Genomic DNA, 10451 nt, shown 5'->3' with positions numbered 1-10451 from the left:
GTTAATGTGCCTGATATTCTGGAAACCTGCCTGTGAGGTTTTGCTGACGTGTGCGCACTGTCCGCCGGTCAGCCAAACTTTGGCTTACATCGGCTGTGCTCCGCCTGCGCTGACAGTAGACCTGGTTTTAGCTGGCGAGCTTTTAGCGCACCTTCGGCGAAGCCTTTTGGCAGGAAACTGTCACTGCGCCAAGCTGGATCTGTCGACACCACACCCATCTCAGCGCACCTCAGTCTGCCAAACTACCAAACTGAGCGCACCTCGGGTTGCGCTGCTCGAAACTAGCTCTGCACGGGGTTCGCCACCCTGCGCCATGCCGGGAAACTAGAGCCCATAGACCCAATATATAAGTGGCCTGCTGAGAAGCAGTAACGTGCCACAGTCATATCGTGTTTACGCATGTAGAATCTACATCCAGAACCCTTCCGGGGGTAATTAAAGGAATGCATACATTATTTTGTTTTGCATGGACAAATAACCTTCTAAAACTGGAGAAGGAAATGACCACTTTTGATTAGGAGGATGGCTCTGTTTCTCATTATGCTATCCGAAATGATGTCTTACAGGCTATAAAACGTGGAGTTTGGGGGTCCAGACGAGAGAGAGTTTCGATTGACTGAATCTCTCCTCAGATTGCTGCAGAAATCTGAACTGATATCTTGGCTTGCTAAATAAAGTCCTTTTGGTCTGAAACAAGCCTGTATCAGCGGAGTCTTTTCCTTCACCATCATCTCACCATCTTTTCGTCATTGCAATAAGAAAGGCCTGATAAACTACACCTGCAGCCCAAAACATTTCCTAATTGTATTGGCTCATAGCTACATCGCCTAAGCAACAGCGGATGGAGTTTAACCAAGGGACTGTTAGACTACAACTTGACAAAACAATTGAACGGTATAGGAAATATGCAACCATCTTCTACAGTGGAGTCACTCGCTGTCAGGCAGCTAAACATTTTACAACTACGGTACTTGGATACAAATATGGAAAATGAGCTAAAGAGAACATTTGAAGAGCTACATGATGATGTCGAGTCTGTCGCCCACCGCAGACATTGTCTGTCCATAACAAAAGCTTCCTCTGGATAACAATGGATATCACGTCACTGGATATAACATTACTGGGACTAAAAATCTACAGAAGCGCTACTGCTTAATGTAACATTACAGCACTGTGGTGAGGCCAGCGGGTCGACAGTGACTTCAGAGATGGTGAGAGACGTGTTTCATTAAGATGCTCTGTTCATATTGTTCATATACCTCTATCTGACTTGACTATCTTTTATTGTTTAGGGCTAAAATGTTTTAGTGAAAGGGAACTTCAGTTTGTGAAGGAATACTGCATGCTGTGCGCCGTTTTAAAACCTGGCCAAAAATAACACAGTAACGCACCGTTTGGTAACGGTAACTGAGTTACTGAATTTAAAAACTAACGCGTTAGAGTATTAGTTACTGCCAAAACTAACGGCGTTAGTGTTACTGCCCAACACTGATCCTGTCCCAAAAAGATGCAGAAAAATTGGCCCACACTTTTTCTACCTCTAGGCTGGATAACTGTAATTCCTTATTACTAGGAAGCTCTAATAAGTCTTTAAAAACTCTCCAGCTAATCCAGAATGTGGCGGCATGTGTGCTGACAGGAACTAAGAAACAAGATCACATTTCTCCTGTTTTAGCTTCTCTGCACTGGCTCCCTGTAAAATCCAGAATTTAATTTAAAATCCTTCTCCTAACTTACAAAGCTCTAGATGGTCAGGTTCTGTCATATCTTAGAGAGCTCATAGTGCCCTATTATCCCACCAGAACACTGCGCTCTGATGCAGGATTATTCGTTGGTTCTTAAAGTCTCCAAAAGTAGATCAGGAGCCAGAGCTTTCAGCTATCAAGCACCTCTTCTGTGGAATCATCTTCCTGTTTCGGTCCAGGAGGCAGAAACCATCTCCACATTTAAGACTAGACTGAAGACTTTCGTCTTTGATAAAGCTCATGGTTAGGGCTGGCTCAGGCTTGTTTTGGACCAGCCCCTAGTTAGGCTGACATAGGTCTAGTCTGCCAGGGGACCTCCTATAATACACCGAGCACCTTCTCTCCTTCTCTCTCTCTCCTTTGCTAACATTCATGTCCTGTTACCGCATCTCGCTAACTCGGCTCTACTGCATGTCACTAACTCGGCTTCTTCTCCAGAGCCTTCGTGCTCCACTGTCTGGCAGGTTACCTCATATCGCAGCTGTGCCTGGATTGTGTGACGTGGTTGTGCTGCTGCCATGGTCCTGCCTGATGCCTCCTACTGATGCTGTTGTCATTAGTCATACTTCTACTGTTCTTATACACATATGATTATTATTGTCACATACATATACTATCTATATTAATATATACTTACAACATATTGTACAACAATTAATTGGTAATTATTATTATTATAATATTACTACTTAAATTAATGTTGTTGTAAGCTACTGTCATTACTGTCTGTCCTGCATCTCTCTCTGTCTCTGTCTCTTTTTATGTATCATTTTGTCATATGGAGCACTGTAAATTTATTATGTTTATCTGTTCTGTAAGACATCTATTGCACGTCTGTCCATCCCGGAAGAGGGGTCCCCCCTCAGTTGCTCTTCCTGAAGTTTCTACCATTTTTCTTCCCCTGTTAAAGGTTTTTTTTGGCGAGTATTAGAGGTGATACCACTGATTTGGAGGACTCTGTAAAATGATTTCAGAGAAGAAGGCCTGATATTCTGAAGGAATTTTTAATTTTAATGAAAATAAGTCTTTTTTTTTTTCTAAACCTATTAGCTGGTCTGGTTTTGATCCCTTTCCATTCCATTGTTTCATGATCCCTGGTTGAGTATAATAAAGTAGGATGAATATCATTTCCACAACATTTAAAACATTTATTGTGTTTTGAATAAGTATGAGTATTTGTTGCTCGTGATAAATGTTGCTGTCGTTTGCTTTGAATCAAAATATTACAACCTTGACTTTAAGAGTAGGAGTCATGCTTGTTTCTGATGAATGCTGATAACCTCATAAAATGCTCTGGAATCGTCCTTTTAGCCTCAATTCCACCAAACACCCTCGATATAGTACCTTTGGTACAAAAAGGAACCCCTCAGACATGGTACCTAGACCCTAGCGTTTCCACCACAAACAGTACCCTTAAGAACAAAATAGAACAGGCTGCAGTGAGAGTTTCTCCATGGGATATTTAAAAATAGCGGGTTTGTGCATGTAGTCCTTCTCAGGCAAGCTCAGGGGTTTAGTGTTGCTGTAGCCCACAGGAACAGAGTTCCGCAACCCTTTTCTTTTTTCTCCAAATGATGATTGGGATATTTGCAGTTCACATTACCCGGCAGAAATTGATACATAAACGCTTAAAGATTCAATCATTACTAAAAGTGTATGCAATTTAAAAAGTAATGGAGCGGTCAAAGTTGTCACAGTTAAATATAATGTGTGTTGAGTGATTCACATCCTCAGCTCATGCATTGAGTAATATTACAACTTAATGTTCTATCTTAAAAGTTGCCGGGAGTCGGCCCACTTAATTGTTATTTTTTTCTCAGACTCCAGCTACTGCAAGAGTCAGCAAAACATCCTTAGATTTTGTAGTTACAGTTTACTAATGTACTAAACTCTGTAAGGTACAAACAGTGGTTTCTGCCTCAAAACCAGCCACAGCTTAGCCTGAGCAAGAGTGACCGTCTGTTATTGACCAATCAATGAAATGCAGTGTTCGAAGCCCCACCTTGTAGTACCAGATCTATGTGCTAGGTACCTCAGCAGAAGGGGTACCAAAAAGGGAGATGGTATGGAAGGTTTCTATTGGTACCATCCACAACCTTTTATAGTGGAAACTGAAAAAAGCATACCGAACTGAGCTGAACTGTACCGTACTACTCGTGGAAACTGGGCTTTTGTTTAGCAGTCATGCTCTTCAGCGACAGACTGGAGTGCCATTGCAAAGGTCAGGCAGACATAATGAGGGCTATGAGGTAATATATCACCACCCCAAAAGACCACGAGAGCTGCGCACACATGCTGCCGGGAGACACACAAATACGAGGCTTCTACAAAGTGACTGCAGCAACACAACAACACTGCGGTGATTCATTCATTCATTCATCTTCTAACCGCTTCATCCTCTTGAGGGTCGCGGGGGGGCTGGAGCCTATCCCAGCTGACATCGGGCGAGAGGCAGGGTACACCCTGGACAGGCCGCCAGACTATCGCAGGGCTGACACATAGAGACAAACAACCATTCACACTCACATTCATACTATGGACAATTTAGAGTTATCAATTAACCTAGTCCCCAATGTGCGTGTCTTTGGACTGTGGGAGGAAGTCGGAGTGCCCGGAGAGAACCCACGCTGAACCCTCGCCTTGCTGTGAGGCGACAGTGCTAACCACCACACCACCGTGCCGCCCCACTGCGGTGATATGAAGGAAATTATCAATGTGAAGATAATGAACTGAGGTCATGGTGTGAACTGTTTATTGTGACTTGTCACAAGATGTTTAAGTTCCTATCATTTTCCAATGTATTTCTGTTTTATGAAACATATTTACACATATTGTACATTAAAATTATTTATGACCCAAGGTTTAGGAGATATGAGCACAGTGAGAGAGGTGAAGGCAATCAACAAACAGGTCAATCAAAGCACTGATGATTTATTTAGAATCAGAAGTTCAAGATCAGTCCACACAGTTTAAAGGGATATCAGAATCAGAATCAGAATCAGAAATACTTTATTGATCCCCGAGGGGAAATATTTATGTTACAGGTGCTCCTTGCAAGAGAGGAAAGATACGTGAAAATATAAGAAATTTAAACAATAGTATTAACAAATATATAGTTAAATAAACAGGAATTATTAACAAACATAAACGTAAATAAATATATATATATACATATATATATTATAAAGATTATTTACACAAACAGAATATATACAGTCAGGGTGAATGGGGTTATTGCACAAGTTAAATTAAATTATTGCAGTGTGTGAGAAAGTCTCAGGGCCACTCAGAGGGAGGAGTTGTACAGTTTGCTGGCCACAGGCAGGAATGATTTCCTGTGGCGCTCAGTGGTACATCTTGGTGGTATGAGTCTCCCACTGAAAGTACTCTTGTGCCTGACCAGCACATGGTGGAGTGGGTGTGAGACATTGTCCAAGATAGTTCGTAGCTTAGACAGCATCCTCCTCTCTGACACCACCATCAGAGAGTCACACTCCGTTCCCACAACGTCACTGGCCTTGCGGATCAGTTTGTTGAGTCTGTTGGCGTCCGCCACCCTCAGCCTGCTGCCCCAGCACACAACAGCATAGAGGATAGCACTGGCCACCACAGACTCATAGAAAATCCTGAGCATAGTCCGGCAGATGTTGAAGGACCTCAGTCGCCTCAGAAAATAGAGACGGCTCTGGCCCTTCCTGTAGAGAGCGTTAGTGTTCTTAGCCCAGTCCAGTTTATTGTCAATGTGTACCCCCAGGTACTTATAGTCCTCTACAATGTCCACACTGACCCCCTGGATGGAAACAGGGATCACCGGTGTCTTGGTCCTCCTCAGATCCACAGCCAGTTCCTTTGTCTTTGCATAGTGCACCAAAAAATGAAAATTCAGCCATTATCTACTCACCCTCATGCTGAGGAACGCTCTGGTGAAGTTTTACAGTCCACACATCCCTTGCAGAGATTGGCGGGGGGAGCGGCTAGCACACCTAATGGCTGACGGTGCCTCAGACTAACGTCCAAGAACACAAAATTATCTCCATACTGCTCATCCGTAGTGATCCAAGTGTCCTGAAGCCCCGACAAAAAAGTTGTTTCGAAAAAAGTCATATGAACTCTGTTTTTAGCCTCACTGTAGCCTGTAGCTCTGACTGCTTCTCTGTGCTCCGTGTGCGCGCTTGCGCGAGACCAACGAAAGCATGAGCTTTGCTTACCCGTGTTTACATCACGTGACACGTGCACCGCAGGGGGAGACAACGGTAACCACAGTTGCTATGTCTAAATGAACTCACCTTCCCACAAGATTCCTGGTTATCTAAGTAAAGACTGCTAACTGAGAAAGTAGTAAGTGCTAAAAGCTATAACAAAATCTGCAAGCCAACTTCACGAGCAACAAGGAAAAACAAATTAAGTTAGTTGCTAATACTTTAAAAGGACGACAATAGTAGGAGCGCCTGGTTTCCTCTGATCTGACACACAACAGCAAAGACAGCATCAGAACTGACTCTTCTAAGCCCACCTCAGCTGCAATAGACTGAACCAGACTAGACTGACTTTCGGTGCTTAATTCAGTTCAGTGTGAAAGGGAATTAGGGTGATTTTAGGACATGCAGTGCAGTAGAAATCAAAGAAAAACATGTGCCATTGTTTGTGTGGCCTGTTTTCCTGCCATAGCAAATTGGCACGACATGCATTTGTCTAATTCAGGGGTGGCCAACCAGTCAGAGACCAAGAGCCACACAAATTACCGTGGTAGTACAAAGAGCCACATCATACACGTGTGCTTACAAACGCACTCCCTCTCTCACACAAACACTAAATGACATAAAATCAAAATCCATACATTTCCAATTTTCAAAGCCACACACAAATGAATAACCATGAATAGAGGTAAAGGTAAAGTTCCACTGATTGTCACACACCTGAGTGTGTGAAATTTGTTCTCCGCATTTGACCCATCCACTGAGGGAGCGGTGAGCAGCAGCGGTGCCGCGCTCGGGAATCACGTGGTGATCTAACCCCCCAATTACAACCCCTGATGCTGAGTGCCAAGCAGGGAGGCAATGGGTCCCATTTTTATAGTCTTTGGTATGACCCGGCCGGGGATCGAACCCACGACCTCCCAGTCTCAGGGCGGACACTCTACCACTAGGCCACTACCATATATGAAGAGGGGAGACTCTCTCTCCCCTGGCAATATAAGAACCATGATGCTNTTTGTCATTTATAAAAAGATAAATCACTTTTCTATAATACATCAATGATATTTCAATGGAATAAATTACTTATTGACTTATTCATACTTCAAAAACAGCATCAATAAGTGATTAACATAGGGGGGGAGATCAAAATAAAATAAATAAATAAAATAAAAATCAACCAGCCACCCTCCTCCCCTGACAAGTCCCTTCATAAGTACAGAACAGTCCCTAAAGTGTGGTGAGGTTTGTGGGCCGTTACCTGCCACAAAGAGAGAAATGTGAACGGCTCGTTTCTCCTCTGACACGCCACATACCTGTGTGCCGCCACGGCTCGGCTGTTCAGATATTTCTGGGCAGTCTCGGGCGCCGGTAAGCCATTATCTTGTGCCGCTGGAGCACTATGGCTGTTATTGGCCAGCGCATGGACACTCACCCTCCTTTGACTGGACTTTGAACTTATCCCACAGTAGTGGCACCATGTCATGTACCGTGGTGTTTAAGTAGCAGCCTACTGCGGTCTACCGTTGGTACCAGTATACCTTGCAACACTACTCCACACACATCCACACACATTCTCTCCCTCTCTCATACTCTCTCCACACACGCACACGCACACACAAAGACACGCATTTCTTCCCTGACATTTTTTGTTCTGCGATATCGCCACCGCGCTGTCGTCCTGCATTCTGTTCTGCGATATCGCCACCGCGCTGTCGTCCTGCATTCCTCCCGAACTCAACACCCTCTCACCTGTCTGTGCGCACTCCTCTCTCTCTCACTCGCTCCACTTAAGCCTGTTACATTTCTTAAAGGGCCATACGCACTCATAACAATAAATTGATTTTTTATGACGGAAGAGCCGCACGCCAATGGTTTTAATTAATGGATCAAAGAGCCGCACACTGATAGGCAAAGAGCCGCATGTTGGCCACCCCTGGTCTAATTGTAACTCCTTTGGTCCAAGCAGAACTTCAGTTCTGCCATAATCTTCTAAACCTGCCTGCCTCCACAGGCCCAACCAGAAGTTTTAGCACTGAAAGCTCAGACTCAAACTCCAAGTGGGATAAGGCCATCTGATTCCCTCTGCCACCCTCCTTCCACGCAGTCCTGCCTCCTCCGCTGATAATCAAAAGGTGATTATCAGCACCAACAGCATTTTAATCATGAACCTGAGTGGAGCCAGGCTTATTCTGTCTTACAGCCTCTTCAGGCCTTGCACGTGTTATCCTCCTTGTCTGTAGTTGTGCCAACAGAGGACTATAAAGCTCAGAGATGCTTGCTCGCAAAGGTGCTCTTTCCATTCCCAACTACCACAAATGTATCATTAATAAAAATAACCAGTAGTGTGAAAATCATGCACGTCTATCAGCCTAATGCCCAGTTCAGACCAAAGATCCACAATGAGACAAGTTGAGACAAATAACTACTTGAAATGCCAAATTCTGCAACGGTAGGCTATAAAAACCCGCCAGTTTACATTGAAGCCACGAGGTGAAACAGTGTATCATCTGTATGCAAAAACTCTCTACTTTCATTCTGATTTCCAGCTTTTCAGGCTTATATATATATGTAGATACATATTTGTAGCTTCTTAAAATATGAATTTGAAAAGTGATAGTGAGATACTGGCTACAGTTGCGTTTGTGGTAGTGATGAAATGGCAAAAAACAGAAACAGAATGAGCATCAGATGGACTGTATTCATAATCAATACGAGACAATAATATAAATTAAAGCTGCAAGCAGCTGTGATTGGGCCCTCGCTCTCCCGCGCAACCGCGGGTGGACAGCAGCACGCATCACTGAAGCGGTTGTGTGGAAACTCAAAGTAAATTAACCCTGATGTGGTGTCATGTTTCATCTTCCTACTCCAAAAATTTATTGAAAATTTCAAGGGGGCGCTATAGAGACATTTTGTCCCCCCCCATGGGTGACGCCCCTATCAGATGTAAGAGCTCGCCATTCTTGACCTGTGTATCAATTTTCATGAGGAGATGAGGTTGTTGAAACCTTCAAAAAGCCAAACGTATTTAGTGGCAAGGGATCAATAGTCGCCACGCCGCCACACAGACACCATTAGATGTAGCTTCATAAGGTATATTCACGAACTTGTTCTGCATGCATTAGACGTGGAATGAAGTTGATGCAGTCAAGTTTGTGGCATCAGTACATGTTAAAGTAAAAACTGGTCATTTCCTGTTACCACCGGGGGGCGCTATGAGTAAGGTGGGATATTAACATATCTGGGTGTTCGGGGCGGAGCCATCATTATGTCCAGCAAGTTTGAAGCTGCTGAGATCAAGTATGTGGGCGTGAGAGCCATTCGAAATTCGATGGCAAGAAAACGGCCACGCCCCTTGTCATGAAGAAAAGCTTTTAATAACTTTTGATCAGCATGTTCTCAGGATGATCTGTACCAACTTTGAAGTCAGTCGGACGAAATGCCTAGGAGGAGGTCGTTCAAACATGTCAAAAATTCAAATCAAAATGGCCAACTTCCTGTTGGGTTTACGCCATGGGTCCAAGAGGATTTTTTGTGCGTCTTGGCAGGTTCTATGAGCCCACCAATTTTCATGCATGTAGGTGAAACTCACAGGCGGGGCTCGAGGCACAAACTTTTCTAGGGGGCGCTATGTCACTATTTGGCCCCATCCACATACAACATTTCCAAAATATCAAATTTTTCGCCAGACCAAACGCATGTGCCAATTTTGGTGAGTTTTTGAAATTGGGAAAGGGGCCAAATTGGAGATTACATGTTCGTAATAATAATAATAATAATAATAATAATTAAAGCTGCAAACAGCTGTGACCGGGCCCTCGCTCTCCCGCGCCACCGCGGGGGGCCAGCAGCTCGCATCACTGAAGCAGTTATGTGCAAACTCAGAATAAGTTAACCCTGACGTGGTGTGACGTTTCATCTTCGTACTCCAAGAAAATCCCTATGGGGAGGGGTTTTTGAAAATTTCAAGGGGGACTATAGGGGCATTTTGTCCCCCCCATGGGCGACGGCCCTATCAGATGTAAGAGCTTGCCATTCTTGACCTGTGTATCAATTTCTCTCCCCACCCCCCACAATACGATACCAGTGAAAGTATCACGGTTCTGAGTAGTATCACGAAACCACGGCAAGACTGAGGCAGATGTGCCTTTTGTCATTTATAAAAAGATGAATCACTTTTCTATAATACATCACTGATATTTCAATGGAATAAATTATTTATTGACTTATTCATACTTCAAAAACAGCATCAATAAGTGATTAACCCTATGGGCCCTAGGCGTTTTTGGGGTATTTTTACTTCCTTTACTTTTAAGCTCATATCACAGTCATTGTAAAGGCTACATACACATGCTATATCTTGTTGTTTTCAGGACAATGTGAGCTATCCAGATTCCTTCATTTCCATCATTTCATGTCCTTCTATGTGCCTGTATTTTATATAAATTTTTATATCAATGAAAAAAACAAATCCATGTTACTAAATTCTTACATTTTTACATGTATCTCA

Source organism: Epinephelus moara, chromosome 21 (assembly GCF_006386435.1).
Source record: "Epinephelus moara isolate mb chromosome 21, YSFRI_EMoa_1.0, whole genome shotgun sequence".
Taxonomy (NCBI): domain Eukaryota; kingdom Metazoa; phylum Chordata; class Actinopteri; order Perciformes; family Serranidae; genus Epinephelus; species Epinephelus moara.
This window is presented reverse-complemented; position numbering follows the sequence as displayed.